The 17,704-nt window shown below is 43.4% G+C and overlaps 1 protein-coding gene across 1 annotated transcript in view; it reads right to left on the bottom strand.

The window, feature by feature from the left end:
* Positions 1 to 17,704, bottom strand: part of LOC122788058 (keratin, type I cytoskeletal 19-like) — a 230,512-nt gene that overhangs the window by 201,241 nt on the left and 11,567 nt on the right. The window lies entirely within an intron of this gene.

The following is a 17,704-nucleotide window of genomic DNA, read 5'->3' as shown; positions in this document are numbered from 1 at the left end:
GGCAATTGTGCTGCTATATGCACACGGGAGGATGTAAGTGTTACAGGTGTCAAGTGACTTACAGTCAGTAACACCCGACCGCTGTGTAGGTTTTATGTCTTCACAGTCAAGTAACAGTAACATAGCGTACTGTTTGCACATGTAATGGTAGGATGGCTTGTGACACACCTGTGAGCCATCCCCAGTAAACATCCATCTGCAAAGGTGGATCACCACTTTATGTACACACATCCATCCATATCTGATGTACATCCTACCGTACTGTCAGTATTTCACCAAATACAGGTGTCAATGATGGGGCTGCAGTGCAACTGCATGTTGTAGTTAGGCACAGATGAATTACATACATCAGCTACTGCACATGCATTGTAGCTGCATACACACCACTACATGTACATGTGTGTTGGTCCTACATGCCTGTCATGTAGCCATGTTTGTATGCATTGCAATTGGTGGACATGTGTGATGACATACATAACACATGGACTGTTGTATGATATGATGGGTGTCATGGGTTACTAGTACAGAGGGAATGTTTCCTCGGTCAACATTCCTACCTCATGTACTGTTAGCATTCAACAGCCATGGACCTATCTTCCATGTGCATGCGTGTGATTGCTGTAGCCACTTGTCTGCATGGAGGACAGCAAAAGCTATGCTATGTACATATGTGTTGTGTGTGTGTGTGTGTGTGTGTGTGTGTGTGTGTGTGTGTGTGTGTGTGTGTGTGTGTGTGTGTGGTCCATGCACATATCCACTGCAATTACATGTATGTCATATCCAAACATGTGTGTTCTTTGGTGTACAGTGACAGTCATCTGTCACAGCTGTGTAAGACCCAGGGACCCTGTTATGTGTAGAGCAGACCTGGTTATGTACAGTGATATCATTGCATTGCATAACACATGATGGAAAGCTGTCAGTACATGTGTAGTCTGCACAGTTGCTGTACACCTATGTACAGTCCACTGGCCATGAGTCACACGGTGCTGTGGTAATGTATGGATGTGTGTTGCTGGTCCACGGACATGGTGATGTCTGAGGGCTACATAGTAGAATGTGACGTTTACCTCTGTGATCTGCACCTGAGACATCTGTGATGGCTCTTGAGTGTGCACTGGTCAGTACATATGAGTGGACTTCATGTACGTTGGGACAGTAACACCATACTGTGCCCTTCCGTGTTTAGAATCCATGTGCATGCAAGACAGCCCTTTGCAACTGCTAAATGCGTGAGCATGCCCAGTACGCCGTTGTATAGATGGACACACAGTACATTCCAAACTGTGCCCTTCCATGTTTAGAATCCGTGTGCATGCAAGATAGCCCTTCGCTTCTACTAAGTGTGTGAGCATGCCCAGTATGCCGTTTTGTAGATGGACACACAGTACATTCCAAACGGACATGTGATACTAAGTGTGTGAGCATGCCCAGTGACACCTTGTGTCTGTGATGTGCCTCTGTGTATGGGCATGGCCATTGACATCCTGTTTAGCGATGGTGGTCATCCAGGCAACAGATGTCCATATCCCATGTCAGGATGGATGCCTACATTAAACACACTGGTTGACTGTCTTGAAGAGTGTACTGTCTGGGGCGCGTCTCATATCTATGTAGTGTTGTAATAGTGATCCGTAGATAGGCAGTTGTCCCGCTCACACCACTGCCATGTGTTTATCTACGTCTACCTTGGGACAGTAATATGCTTTTAGACTGCTCACTCTCTATACATTCCCTATCGGCGTCTTTGCCTTTGCGGATGATGTCATCCACCTAGAAGTATGCCTCTTGGAGAGCTTTGGTCCAGTAATCTCAGTAGCTTGTTCTGTAACTGTGTAATGCTGTAGTATGATAAGATAGTTAGGTGTATGTTCGACTCCCAACCCTGCCAAGTGTGTGTGTGTGTGTGTGTGTGTGTGTGTGTGTGTGTGTTTTGCCTGGAGACAGAGTAATGCTTTTAGACCTTTCACTCCACATCCATTCCCTATCGGCGTGTGTGCCTTTGCAGATGATGTCATCCACCTAGAAATAGGCCTCTGGGAGTGCTGTATACCAGTAATCTCGATAGCACGTTCTGTAACTGCATAATGCTGCAGTGTGATAAGATAGTTAGGTGTATGCTCGACTCCCAGCCCTGCCAAGTGTGTGTGTGTGTGTGTGTGTGTGTGTGTGTGTGTGTGTGTGTGTTTCTGGCTGCCTGGGGACAGTGTAATGCTTTTAGATGTCTCACTCCACATACATTCCCTATTGGCGTCTTTGTCTTTGCGGATGATGTTATCTACCTAGAAATATGACTCTGGGAGTGCTGTGTACCAGTAATCTTGATCGCGCATTCTGTAACTGTGTAATGCTGTAGTGTGATAAGGTAATTAAGTGTATGTTCAACTCCCAGCCCTGCCAAGTGTGTGTGTGTGTGTGTGTGTGTGTATGTGTGTGTGTGTGTGTGTGTGCGTGTGTGTGTTTACAGCTACCTGGGTACAGAGTAATGCTTTTAGACGGCTCATTCCCCATACATTCCCTATCGGTGTCTTTGCCTTTGCGGATGATGTCATCCACCTAGATGTATGCCTGTGGGAGTGTGGTGATGCTGGAACTCGCTAGCGCGTTCTGTTACTGCATAATGCTGTAGTGTGGTAGACTAGACAGGTAGGTACTCAATTCCAAGGCATGGTAGGTGTGTGTGTTTGGCAGTTATACCATATGTGTAGGTTTCTGTGGGTGGCTAGCTGTGGGATGTGTTCAGTGTGTTTTGTTGCTGACCTATATAGTGTCCACAGCCTGCATATTAGGTTCATAGGTTCATAGGTTCATACTAGCCTATCTGCCCGAGGACATTTACAAGCCTAGCCCATCGTTTTGTGGCTTACGCCACCCCTTTAGTATGGGGAACTATACCCCTTATTTTGCTGTGCCTCTGTCGAGCAGTGACACTGAGGTAATCCCTGGGGTATATCTGCGATCTCCCATCCATTGGTCAAGATTTCTCTTGAACAAGGCCAGCGAGGTGCTCTGCCTCACATGTACCGGGATTTTGTTCCACAGCATAGGGAGTCTTTGGGTGATGAATCTATCCTCCAGCACGCTATTAATAGCCGTGTCGAGGTTTAAGTCTCCGCCTTGTGGCTCTGATGGATCTAGATTTTGAGGTGAAGCATATTCATCAAATCTGGGTTTGACATGGCCTTGTATGTTAGGCAAAGGTCACCTCTGAGCAAGCGTGGCGACTGAATAGAGCTGGAGTTCTTTCAGTCGGGCAGCATAGGACAGATTTTGAGACCCTTTATCCTTTTGGTGAGGAACTTTGTGGCCTCTCCAGCTGCTGCAAGTGTCGGGTCAGATACATTCCGAATGGGGCATTGTACTCAATCATTGGTCTGATGAGTGATGAGTAAAGGGAGACTATGACCTCCCTTGATCTAGATGAGAATCCTTCATGATAAGGTGGGCAATGTAGAAGGTCTTCCTAACAACTTTAGCTACATGGGTGTCGAATGACAGACTACTATCAATCTGGGTCCCCAGGTCCCTGATAACTTCTTCTGTGCACAGTGGATTGCCACCTATTTGGTAGCTAGGGGTAACCTTGTTTTTCCGAAGGGTATGACTATGCATTTTTGGCATTTAACTTTAGGCCGTGGCTCTGGCACCAGTTATCCGTTCTGTGAGACCCTTCTGAAGGATATCTGTGTCAGATGTGTTTTCTACTATGGCGCCCAGTTTGCAGTCATCTGCAAACTTTGTCAGCCATAACCCTCCTGTGTTTGCTTGTACTTCGGAAAAGTAGATGCCAAACAAGAGTGGGCCCAGGACTGAGCCCTGTGGGACACCACTTGTGACAGGCTTTGAGTCTGACATGGCACCAACAACTCTGACCCTGTGGGTTCTGTCACTCAGCCAGTTTGCAACCCATCTTGTGATATATGGGTTAACATTTAAGCTGATGAGTTTTTCTGCCAAGACACTGGGTTGTCACCACATACATTCGCCAATAGGTCTGGTGAGTAACTGTCAGCAGCCCTACTCTTACCCTTGATACGGTCTGACCCGTCTGATGCAACATAACACACGTGCCTTGATAGTAACAACACTACATGATGCAGATGGAACATATTTTTTCCTTTTCATTCCTGTCTAATGCATTGCTGTCATGTGGTCCAATGTTGTGATATAAATGCCATTATCTACATATGTGTGTACATGTATATGTGTGTATATATATATATATATATATATATATATATATATATATATATATATATATATATATATATATGTCCATGTATATATGTATACAAATAATATATATGACATATGTAGATGTAGAGGTGGACATAGATGTGAACATATATGTCTGGGGACATCACCACTATTGAATGTCTGTGCCGGATGATCTGTAAGTAATAACCTGGGATCTATGTATATCTGCCATGGCATGGTGGTAATGCACATCATCTGTAGTGTGCAGGGCCATGGATTGTAGACGTGTAGACACTGGTTATTTTGTTGCTGGGAAGATCATGGGACATCGAATATGGTGATAGTAAGGCACCTGTTGCCAGTTGTGTATGGATCTGAGTGACACTGAGCAGTGGTTATTAATTTGGAGGTTCGGTATGGGTCACATAACTATTCATTAGAAGACTATACTATGCAGATGAGGTTGACTATAGTGTATCACATTTATCACCAGGGTGTGCTGCTGGTCCCTGGAGTGTATGTGTGTAGTCAGCCGGGTGCAGGTCTCGAATATAGTTGACAGCATGGGAGGGGGTCAGGCATATTGTATGTACATTGCAGAACTGTGCCTCGGGAGTGCTCCTGCCTTAGCACACCTAAGCTAGGGGTGTGTCTATACCTGCCTGTTGACACTGGGAGGGATGACAGCAGTGGTGGGGTAGTCAGGGTGTACAGGCTGCACAAACAGGTGTTGATCAGCACAATCAGCAGATGACATGGCCAGCCCGCACATGAGCAGTACATTAATGAGAGCAAGCAGCATACACACAGGTTTCATCCGCACTCTACACCACCGGTGTATACCTGCAGGGACATTTCACGACACAGTCCAACCAAATGACACAGGCTGCAGCAGGCAACATATACCAACATGTTCAGGAGGCTGGGGCAGTGAAGATGTGTATGCTGCCGAACAACCCTTACTGGGGTGACATAAGACTTTATAGACCGAGGGCGACTTACCAGGGGCTACATTTGCTGGGGATGTTGGAGCACTATGGGGTGGACAGAGACCTCCTACAGCAGCTTGTTGACCTGTGCCTGCCACACCTGACACATCAAACAGGCTGAGGAAAACACATCACAGTGGATACCATGGTATGTGTTGGCCTAGGTGTACTAGCCACAGGTACCTCACACAGCACAACTGGGGATATCATGGGTATCTCACAGGCATCTGCATCCAGAGTATTGCACCAGTTCACAGACGCCATGTCAACACATGCTAGTGAGCACGTACATGTCCTCAACACATGTGATTAGTAGACCAGCAATATGCATCTGTTCAACCACATGGATGACTACCCTGGGATACTGGGTGCTATAGCCTGCACACACATACACATCATAGCACCACCCGGTGAGTGGGGTAGGGCCTACAGTCACTGCAGGGGCATACCCTCCAACAGCTAGGCCATATGCGATGGCCAGGGCATGAGATTGAATGTGTGTGCTGTCTGCCCTGGAAGCTATGATGTGTCTGATATATGGCTTCTGACACAGCTGTAGCACACCAGTGCCAATATGGACATCCCCTACAGTCTCCTAGTGGGGGATGCTGGGTAAACACTGGTGTCGTGGCTGATGACACCCATCAGCAATGCACACACACCTGAACACTCACACCATACTGAGGGGGATGCACAGGCAAGACATATACTTGTGCATGTGTTTGGGATGCTCAGTTCACAGTTCTGGTATCCGGACACATCCATTGGAGGTTTGCAGTATTCACAAGCTACATGCATACAAGTTGTTATGGTATTTGCTATGCTACACAATCTTATCCTGCAGTAACAGTTGCAGCAGGAGCAGCATGGGGCAGGGCCACACAGCCCAACACCACTGCCAAGGCCTGTACAGGCACAGTGTGACTTGGTGAAGGAACTACCTGAGCAGGGTACAGTCGGCGAAAGCCCGTGCACAGTATGACCTGCCCTTGGCAAAGAGGCAACATAAGGCATATGCACTGACACAGTAGGTACCCACGGATTTCCCCTCTCTGACCCACACACAGTACAATGGATGCCAAACATGACAGTACCTGTGCTCGGCCATGTATAGGAGGTGCACTGTGTGCATCTGACATAGGCAGCACTCCAGCACCATCCTCAAGTCCGGAACACACCCAGGGTATGTCTATTGACCTAACAAGTGACAGTTGTATTAGAATGTGTAGTTACCCATTGCTATGGTATGTATGTGAGCATACAAGTGACTCTGTTGGCTAAATGTTAGGGCAGCAGACAGTAGACATCCATAGTGGCACCATGACCTCTGTAGCACATACAGGGGTCACAATGGTAGCCTGTAGTATGCAGGGTGACCTAATCCACTGCAGATTATGGGCTGACCATCATGTGTGTCCATACAGCCCACACACGTTCCATGCAGCTGGACAGATGTGGACCAATACAGACAAATGATATACGATGGCCTATGGATATGCCCAATGAATGACCCCAACCCCATAAGTGACACACAGATGACAGCAGGCCAGGCAGGTTGATGTAGGTTGTGTAAGCTAGGACATCCAACACCACTGTGCTGGTAATTAAAGCTGGGAACTGACGAACCCTGGTATCCCTCCAACCAGCAATTTAGGTAGGTCCACACACTGACATGGAGTACCCGGCATACCAGTACAGTAGCGGCAGATGTGTACAACTGTTGGCTGTGCCCCCTGTCAAACCTACACATGTGAGAGTCATGTGCACCACGGTGCTGTGTAGGACTATGGTTGTGGTTGGATGTTCCCCCACGCTATGCAGACAGACATGTAGCAACTATCAATGCCACATGACCATTAGCTACCCTGCAGACACCTGTCTGTGTAGAACGGAGGGGTCAGCAACACTGTTCTAACTATCTGGACATGTGACACATGCAATACAGTTGACCATACTTGGCATGCTCACACACATGACGGTATGACAGTAATGTCGGTCGATAACATGCGTAACAGTCATACTGGGCATGCTCACACACTGAAACACAGGACGGCCAGCCATGCATACACCAGTGGTCCGGACATATCTGCCAGTAAATCTATTGTCTGTACATATGCCATGGTCGATAGTTAATTCACATGAGCTATGTGCGCAGGATACTTCTACCATCACGTATATAGGGTGGTTCTTTGTTTGCGGACAGGCCGATGCCTTTGGATACAGACAGGGTGAGGCACATTCCAGCAGGTGGGAGCAGTTGTGAGTGGGTTTGCACAGTGTTAAGCACTGCTGACCTCTGGTCACAGCACCTTATACACGTTTAGACTCCACATTTCTTTGACAGCGCACTACTGGCATACTGGTAGACAAACATGCTTACAGCCACTCGCTCACCGACATTTCTGCTTACATTTGTCACTCACGCTGGGTGTGTGCAATCCCTTGTGATGCGTATTACATACATGACTACAGTATCGGGTATGTGTAACCATTTTGCGACGGCAGGCGTTCGACTGTACGGACTCGGCGGCCTGTCCAGTGACGTAATCATATTATATGCGTGTTCCTCATACGATCTGCTCCCATCTGCCTGATACACGGGAACCGATACTCTGCAATGCCGACATGTGACTTGAGTTTGTTAACACAGCTGTCCGCCGAATCATGCTACCGCATACCTACTGCACGTTGTCCACCTTTCAGATTGCACGGCGGGAGACTGTAGGTGTGACACCTTTCCCACTTTGCATGAAACAGTCCCTCATCACGCATATCTCATGTGACAATAGCAGAACTCTCCACCAATCGGGGGCACATTTCTACAGAATCAGGGACAGGTCAAGAAAAATCAGGGACACTTTTACAAAAGTAGTGCTATTAACTTGAAACATTGACAGAATCAGAGCATATGACTTAATACACATATTCTGAAGTAGCAGTTGTTTATAACTCTTACTTATTGTCATTAGTCAGTAAGTGTAATTCACCACCTTTCCTTCAACAGCCACTAATTTTAGGAGGGAATAAGAGGGACAGAGTTAAACTTTCAGTCAAACTCAGGGATGTACCTGACATTCAGGGACAGTTGAGTGGTATGGATAATACTCTAGTCATTGCAACTGTCCTGATTAGGGGACATTCTCATGTTATAAGTGTCTGTACTGGAAGCTTGTTACATGTCTTGTATACCTGACACGTCGATGTCATATGTAGTGGCATAAGCAACTTTACTGCTGCTAGACTATGCTTTAATTTGTTCCAATATGTATATTTCTGTACTATGCATGGCTGTAGGTATGTTCTGCCCTGGTACATCTGACATTTCTACAGAGCAGGTTCCACTTTGGCCATTCAGAATGGTGGCGGCCCTATAGACCCTATATGTAGAGCTATCACATGTGTCAAGGCAACACATACCCACAGCCAGTAGTAAACGGACGACTTCCACGGTTTTCATGCATTAAGGTTATTCAAGTAGCATTATAATTGATAATACTGTTTCCTATTACATGTAGCTGTTACTGATACAACAAATTGATGTCTGACACCACTACGCACACTATATAGCCTCCATTCCCGAACTCACAGGCCATGTGCCATAACTGTCATTTTGCAGGACACAACTGCCCAGACGGGTGTGTCCCTCACAGGCGTGCAGGTGTTGAACCTCTTCTATTATGCTATCATCTACCTAAGGTGGTCAGCAAATTATGCACTTTCCATCAGTAGCAGAACTCACATACCAATGGGTGTGAATGAACTCTGTATCAGGAACAATGCATAACACCCTGTGGGACACATTTAGATGATTGGTTCTATTAACCAGACACATTTACAGTCACAGAGCATATGTATTCATTCATGTTTGTTGAGGTACATGCTGTTTATGACTCTTACATGTTGTCATCTGTCATTACCTGTATTCCACCACCTGTTCACCTAATATCACTAGTTCTGGAAGTGTTTAGTTGGACTTTGTTACATTCTGATACATAACTATGGACGTCCATGCTAATTGGGTACACGGCACTGATTTGGTCTCTATGTATTCCCCCAATGGTTTACAGACTATCCGATAGATGTGCTCTTCAGGTTTGGGAGGTGTAGGCATATGCTATGCCCACATAGGAATATTAATGACTTCCACTGGGCAGGCCTACTACATCTCTGCCAACCAGCACCTGCACACTTAAGCCCATTAATGCATACCCATGGTCCACCTATCTGGCACCCCTCTACAGCAGTCGTGACAAATACTTACTGCGAAAGCAGCTGGGGTATGAGCACACCCCTACACATTGCCCACTCTCCCCGTCTCGGGACACATGTCCTACGTTTTGTCAACCCATGTATTATCACACTTGCACAACCTACTGTTCCATGTACACCTACATCCTGCTCGTATTGGTGTCAGCAGATTCACACATACCCTGAATTTTTGGGGTCCCGTAAGGGACACCGTTATCCATGTTTAAAGTGTAGACCTTGCAGAACTCTCCCACTGGTACTTTCCTACCAGTGTTTTGGACAGCGGCAGTGTATTGATCTGAATTGCCTGTCTGTATGTCTGTCCGGCCTAGCTGGGCAATGTGGGGGGGTACAACGTTTATTTATTGGACCTCCCAGTCACATATGCCCGGGCTGTAAATATGTTACCCCTAATTGCTGTGAAGTAACCTATTTATGTACATGTGTATATCTACACTGACATATATATTTTGTTTTGTGTGTATGTGTATATATCACTACCTGTTGTTTGTGTATATATATATATCTATCTATATATATCCGTAGTATATCCTTGTGTGTGTATATATATATATATATATATATATATATATATATATATATATATATATATATATATATATATATATATATATATAGATGTATATATATATATATATATCCGCATGAATATACATGTGTATGTAAATTAATATAGATATATGTATATATACGTTTTTATCTATATATACATCTGTGTGTTCGTTAACCTATACATTTCCCGGACATGGACACTTACACATGCGTATTGGGTTTTATCTCTGCTTCAACAGCATACTGTTGCCTTAGTCTTTATGACACCGACACTTCACTCCGGTGAACTTGTGCTCAGTATATTGCACGTTATACAGCGGACAGATGTCGCACATTTTTCATGTCTGGGGTGCCGCTGCTAACTGGGATGTGATACAGTGTTACTTGAGCTATTACTCGTATGCGCAGCCTATTATTCCTGCCACTGTGTTTATTTCTGTGCACATTCATATTATTACTGTTGATAGGATGTGTGTTTGTGTTACTGTGACTGTACATCAACATATTGTTGTCTTCATGTAGTTGTGTCTTTCTGCTTTTGCCAGTTTGGTGTTGTCACAGCAGAACTCCGTTCCGCTCATGGGTGGCATATAGGTTTTACGTGTTGGGCTGCCAGCCCTGATGCACAACGTCCGACAACGATACGCTCATTCACGCATGTCTCCATGCAAATGATGCTCTATCTGTGAATCGCACCTATGTACTAGCTGACCTCCACGGGCCACTCCATTGCACCCGGCGCAACATACCCTAGCACTCCTGTGTCCATAATCACATATCCATAGTTTCTCCTGCACACCCGTGTTGAGTTTCCACGCATAACAGCCATTATACACCTGATATCGCAGCCATGACACACCTTTACACATTGCCCTCTCATGAGCGTTGGGGCCCTACACACATTTTGTACCACCTCATTTATTCACAGGCTCACCATCCATTCATATTTGCACATACGTGCCTTTCCTGGTGTTATGGATTACGAACGATTTGCGGGTTACAAGTGCAGGTGGTCGCAACATGTACTACATTCCATCTGTTTACAATGTTGATGTAGCACTTCAACGATGTTATGGCCACTGGTATAACCCTGCCTCTGGTGTGAAGAGCGGTGCTCTACTCACACTTGTGCAGCTTTATGTGACATATGCTGCGAGCACTTCATAATTCCTTACTTGCTTTGGATTCCCTTCACAACCTTGCTTTCGTCTTTCGGCATTCCTTACATATATATATATATATATATATATATATATATATATATATATATATATATATATATATATATATATATATAAATCCAAATAAAAGAAAGCTCGTGCTATGCCTAATCCCAGCAACAGTCACATAAAATAGTATCCACAAAGAAAAAACGTTGCTGGAAACTGCTGATATTAAAACCAAAGAACAATTTATTAACACACAAATCCACTCGTAGTTAGCGCTTTCGGGCCAAAACCCTTCATCAGACTAAATCAAGAAATGTTACAAACATATTTAAAATCCTCATCTACCAACCAAATTTCAGTAAAAAGCCCTCCTTTTCTTGAGGGCTGGCTTAAGGGGCACAACAACATTTAAGCCAGGAGATCTATGTGCTGTTAATTCAAGGATTCATTTAGATTCCACTAATTCAGTAGTGTGCTTTATATCTCCACCTCTGCTGTTCAAAACAACATTTTGTATAACCCTGAAACTAAATTGATGTGTAGGATTGTTTTTTATGTGCCTACATAAAGCATTGTGTTCATCTTGTTTTCTTATTGAAGACATATGCTGCAATACCCTAACCTTGAGCATATTGTTGGTCATCCCTACATAATAGCTCGGACAGGAATTGCAGTTAGCCAAATATACTACATCCGTTGTCCTGCATGTTGCTCTCCCTTTTAACAGAACCCTCCTTCCACTAACCGGATGTACAAAAACCACGTCCCTGTTGATGTATCCACAAGCCTTGCAATGGCCACATGGTACTGTGCCCTTCATTATGGGCAAAGCTTTAGTGGTGTTAGCTATCCTCTCTTACAAAGCATGTCCTTAAGGTTCCTGTTCCTCCTATAACCAAACTGTGGATTACTTCCTACGATGTCCTCTAAGTGAGCATCACTGGTGATTATATTCCAGTTTTTGTTTATTATATCACGAACACCCTTTATGTTACTTCCATAGGTTAACATCATCTTCTGTCTTGTTTGTGTGTTCCTGGCAGCTATGTCCTTCCCCTCTTTTACCCCTGTTGTATTAATCCAAGGTCTATATTTATCCTTCCTGTAGGCTCTACCTTTACTTACTGCTCCCTCTATCAGGCCCTCTCTGTAGCCCCTCTCACAGAAACTTTTCCTCAACTTTGTTAGTTCCTCATCAAATTGATCATCCTTCATACTTATCTTTGAGGTCCTACTCACCTGCCCTTGCACTATATTGGGGAAAGTAAATCTGGGGTGCATACTATCAAATGATAGCAGCGTGTTCTTCCAGCACTCCTTCCTAAACAGTTGTGAACTGAAGCCATTCTCAGTAAGTCTAACCCTGACGTCCAAAAAATCTATGGAATCACTCGAGCTGTTAACACTAAACTTCAAAAATGACTTTGTGGAATGGCGAAAGTCTATAAATTGTATTAGCTGCATGCTATCCCCTCTCCATAGAATAAAAATATCGTCCACAAAACGTAAATATGTACCTATATATTTTTTCCATTCCTCATTCTCCAAAACATATTGTTGTTCCCAATAGGAGAGAACTAGGTTCGCATAGGTATTTGCACAGGGGGTACCCATAGCTACCCCCTGTGCCTGTCTATATGTAGAATTAATACCTATAAAAACGTTGTTTTTCAAAACCAATGTCAGTAATTCTTTTATAAGGTCCAATATCATTTCTGTGACCCCCATAGTCCTAAGGAGTTCCAGAACAGCTTGTATACCATAGTTGTTCCCTATGACTGTAAATAAGCTTTGGACATCAAGTGTGACCATTATGGATCTTTCTAAAGATGTATTTCTATTCAAATCCCCCAAAACTGAGAGAAAGTAACCTGTATCCTTCAGTATGTTCTCTATTCTGTTCACAAATGGTCTTAGTGTGACTTCCAACCAAATCGATATGTTTTCAGTGACCCACCCTCTACCTGACACTATGGGTCTGAGAGGGGGGTCTATTTGTGATTTATGTATCATTGGTAGGGCCTTGAACACCGGTGTTACTGGCTTATCAATCAAGAGGAAATCTAGTAGTTCCTGCATTATGTACAAATTTGTGTGCAACCAGTGTAATCGACTGTGCACCCTACTGATCACCCCTTTTACCTCTATTGGGTTTAATTGCACATAGACATCACCCTCAGAGAGCAGCTCCTTCATTTGGCTTTATACCAGTGTGTATCCAGTACCACAACCGCCCCTCCTTTATCGGCCATTTTTATGGTTAGAGCCAAGTTATTACTTAGGTCATCCAATGCCCTCCTCTGTTTTTCACTTAAATTATAATACCTTTCATAATCTCCTTTCTGAAAATAGGTTGAAAGATCACTTTCACATTTACTTATAAATAAACTTAATGCTGGTAACAATGGTGGAACATAGCTGCTCGGTTTATGTGGTTGCTTATTCAGGGAACCAATGTTCCCAAAAAACTTCCGCAACATGACATTCCGACAGAAGAACATAATATCCATCACTACATCACTATATGTACAAGTTCTACTCGGCACAAACGTTAACCCCTTGTTTAAAATCTCCAATAGTTCTTTACTTAAAACATACTTTGATAAATTAAAAACAATACCATAGTCCAAAGTATGAGTCAGTCCAATGTCCTCCTCTTCTTGGTAGGATCTCTGTCGTCGCTCAACGACCTCTTGTTCTTTGGTTTTAATATCAGCAGTTTCCAGCAACGTTTTTTCTTTGTGGATTGTATATATATATATATATATATATATATATATATATATATATATATATATATATATATATATATATATATATATGTGTATATATATATATATATATATATATATATATATATATATATGTGTGTGTGTGTGTGTGTGTGTGTGTGTGTGTGTGTTTGTGTGTGTGTGTGTATATATATATATGTATGTATATATATATATATATATATATATATATATATATATATATATATATATATATATATATATATATATATATATATATATATATATATATATGTCTATATATACATAAATATGTAGATATATAATTGCATATTTCTGTTATGTCTGTGGATATTTATCTATACAAATATCTATCTATCTATATATATAAAAGTTACAGCTGTACAAGACAACATACATTTGCTATGCTAATAGCTGCGTACACCAGCGCAGGCACACTTGCATCTACTTATTCTGAGTTACATATGTTTACAGACACTTCTTTGGGATTACATGTGTCTTATTCCTTATGAAAGTACCACTTTGATGGAATCCGGTTAACGGACCCATGCGAACGCGGTCACCTTTACATGTATAAATGTTGGCTTTACAGCACAGAGGCATTCATTACACAATTAATATGTGCTATAGTCATACTTGAACTGGGAATGCCTTTATGTTGGGTGGATGCTGTAACCACTACACTATTGGTGTTCTGGCTCATTTATATGTATACCCATGGTTCATAGCTACTCTGACATATGCCTTACCACTTCCCTTGCACAGCAGGCATCCATTCTCCTGCTGGGAAAACCACAGTACTACAATTAGGACATTCCCTGTTTCCTACTGCTCTGGACCCGTGCTTCAAGTCTACTCACTCCAAGGATATTCAGAACTCCTACGCTTATAGTCCTCGCACATATGCATGTTTGATTGTCAGGGTGTTCATGTGCTGGTCTGGGTTTAGGCTTGGCTGACAGGTGATTAGAACTGCCCTGGCACTGTTCAAAGAGCAGAGTTAGTCCAGATTTTAACATTCTACCTGTGTTTACAGACACAGGTGTTTGGGCACCTCTGGCCACATTATTGGGTCGGTGCTGCACAATTTAGGGCAGGGAGTGGTTCCACTACATAATGGTTGGGGGGGTAGTTTCCATGTGTTTCCCTTCCCATTTGACTATTTCATTCATTTATAGATACAATGAATATTATTCTGGACATCTGTTATAAATTCACTGCGGGTATGCAATAGTCTTATCAACAGATGTGACAGTTGGTTGGTGTACCTATGTGTACGGACCTCTGTGATACTCGGGGACTCGTTTCAACAGTGACAGGGACAAGGCTATGACAACTCAGTGACAATCCCGGACACTTCTACCATATTAGTACTATTAACTTGGAACGTGTTGACAGATTTGTAATACTACTAATTTTCTGCAGTTAAATGCGTCTATTACTCTTCATTGTTGTAAGTAGTCATTCTCATTCAACACCTTTCCCCCCAAAGATCACTAGCTTAGTGAGTGGTTAAGTGGCTGGCCAGTTATTGTGCGAATGCTCTGACCATTGGTAGTGTTGACATTGTCATATGTACAGGTTGGGATGTATTCTGGGGAATAGGGTTGCCACCTTTTCAAAGGGCCAAGTTGGGACATTTTCGGAACACACATCAGATTTTACAAGCCGACACATACCCACGGTCAGTACAAAGGATAGAACTTTACTTATTTGCCAACATAAAAGCCTATTTTTGTAGTGGTGTAGTTGCTTATTCTGTTTCTTGTAACATTTAGGTATTTTAGATACTGAAATAATTATTTTATGCAGCTATTACATAACATATGGGACATAATTATGTCCTACAATCCCAGGACATCTGCCATTTGTAATTTATTTTGTCATGGCACAACTGTCCAAAGAGGGACTGTCCCTTGCAAAGCAAGACAGATGGTAACCCTACTGCGGACACCAGATTGTTTGGGCCAACACATAGCCACAGTCAGTGCAGGTTTAGAACATTCATTTGTTTCCTAGCTGTGAGCCTTATACCTTTGGTACTTTTGTTGTTTGCCTGTTTCTTCTACGAATTACATTTAGTCTATCCTGACGTGACCGCTTTAGGCAACTATTACTTGCAGTATGCTACATAGTTATTTCCTACAATCACAGGACATTTGGCATTTTATCATTGTTGGTCAGGTCACACCTACACACACATTAATTGTCCCTCACACAGTGGATCAGGGGGTATCCTGTTTATGTCAGTGCCTTCATCACCCTTATACCATGTGCCACTATGTGAATGTGTGCAATATATTCTCTTGCTTATTCGTGTTGGGATACGTGCGTCATGGGCAGGTGTTTGATCCTGGGTAGTAGGTTCTGCATGACCATCTAGGGCTGGACAGTCTCGTGCACCAATACTGCACAATCCAACTTGTGTCCAGATATCTACAGGACTGGACTTTGTGTCTTCATACCCATTCTAATGTTCACACAGGTTACTTATCCCATGAGGGATATCCCAAAAATTGAACAAGACCAAAACAAGACAAATACCAAACATTCTTCTGGGGTTATGAAAATGTGCTAGGGGTTTTACATGCAAGGGATACATAGTTTGCAATCCTGGAACTGCCTAGGGTGACACTACCTACTACATATGCGTAGTGGTCATTATGTGTAGTTGTGGCTGCACCAAACCAGTAGGCCATGTATGGCTGGATTTGGTGGACGTTCAGGTATGGGAGCGGGTTGTGTGCTGTGGAGGGGATGCTGGGTAGTCCATTATTAATCCAGCTGTTTTGCATTTGATATGGCCAGTTCCATCAGGACCAATCTGTGGGTATATGCCGGTGACGTGTCTATACATTTGTATCGCACATTTTATTATTCATATGTTTGTGGGATTGTGCTCTACAGTATGGCCTGTCTGGTTGTATTGCAGATGTGTATACATGTTTTTGTGTTTCTTTCTGCTTAACCCGGTGCTACCTCATACACCTCTGGTTCACCTATTCTGCATACGACACAGTGTTGCCTTGGAGGATTATACCGTTACCCATCCCCCTCACACACATATTCCTGACACTCCATCCATCACTGCTTTGGTTGATGGCCCATGACACGGTCAAGGTAACACATTGCATACCCTGCATATGTCAGGTACCTGTATGGTTGTCTGGACCACCCTGCCATGTTTGACTTTCCACATGCTATACCTCACGCACATAGGTACACGCCTATACTTAACTTTCATGACATGGTTGGTATACCCGGGTAATACCCGTTCAACTGTGACACATTTTGACAAGTTCAGCTTGGACCGCTGATGTGCGGATTTTGGCCGACTGTTCTAATCATTGGTAGGATGCCACCTTTTCCTATGTCCAGGATGGGATATATTCCGGACACATATCTGACTGTACTGGACAACATGTACCCACAGTCAACGGTACGGATAATACTGTTCCTTTCAGCCTACATGTTGCCTTATTGTTGTAGCAGTTTATATGCTCCTTCTGTTTCGTTTACATGCTTATTCTATTTCCTGTCACATTTGGTATGTGAAATATGGACATACCTACTGTATGTGACTATTACATGCGTTGTGGGATATAATTCGGTCATATGGTCACTAGATATGTACATTTATTGTGTTTTTTGTTATGGACACATCTGCCCAGCTGTGTACCCTCCCTCACAATATGGATCAGTTGGTGACCCTGACCATTGGGCTGGAAGTACCTATTGGCGGCGCCCTAACATATGATGTGTTTCACTTCCACTT

Source organism: Protopterus annectens, chromosome 13.part0, assembly GCF_019279795.1.
Source record: "Protopterus annectens isolate FY-2018-M chromosome 13.part0, PAN1.0, whole genome shotgun sequence".
NCBI classification, from domain to species: Eukaryota; Metazoa; Chordata; order Ceratodontiformes; family Protopteridae; genus Protopterus; species Protopterus annectens.
The sequence above is the reverse complement of the archived record's forward strand: the minus strand, read 5'-3'. Positions and strand labels throughout refer to the sequence as shown.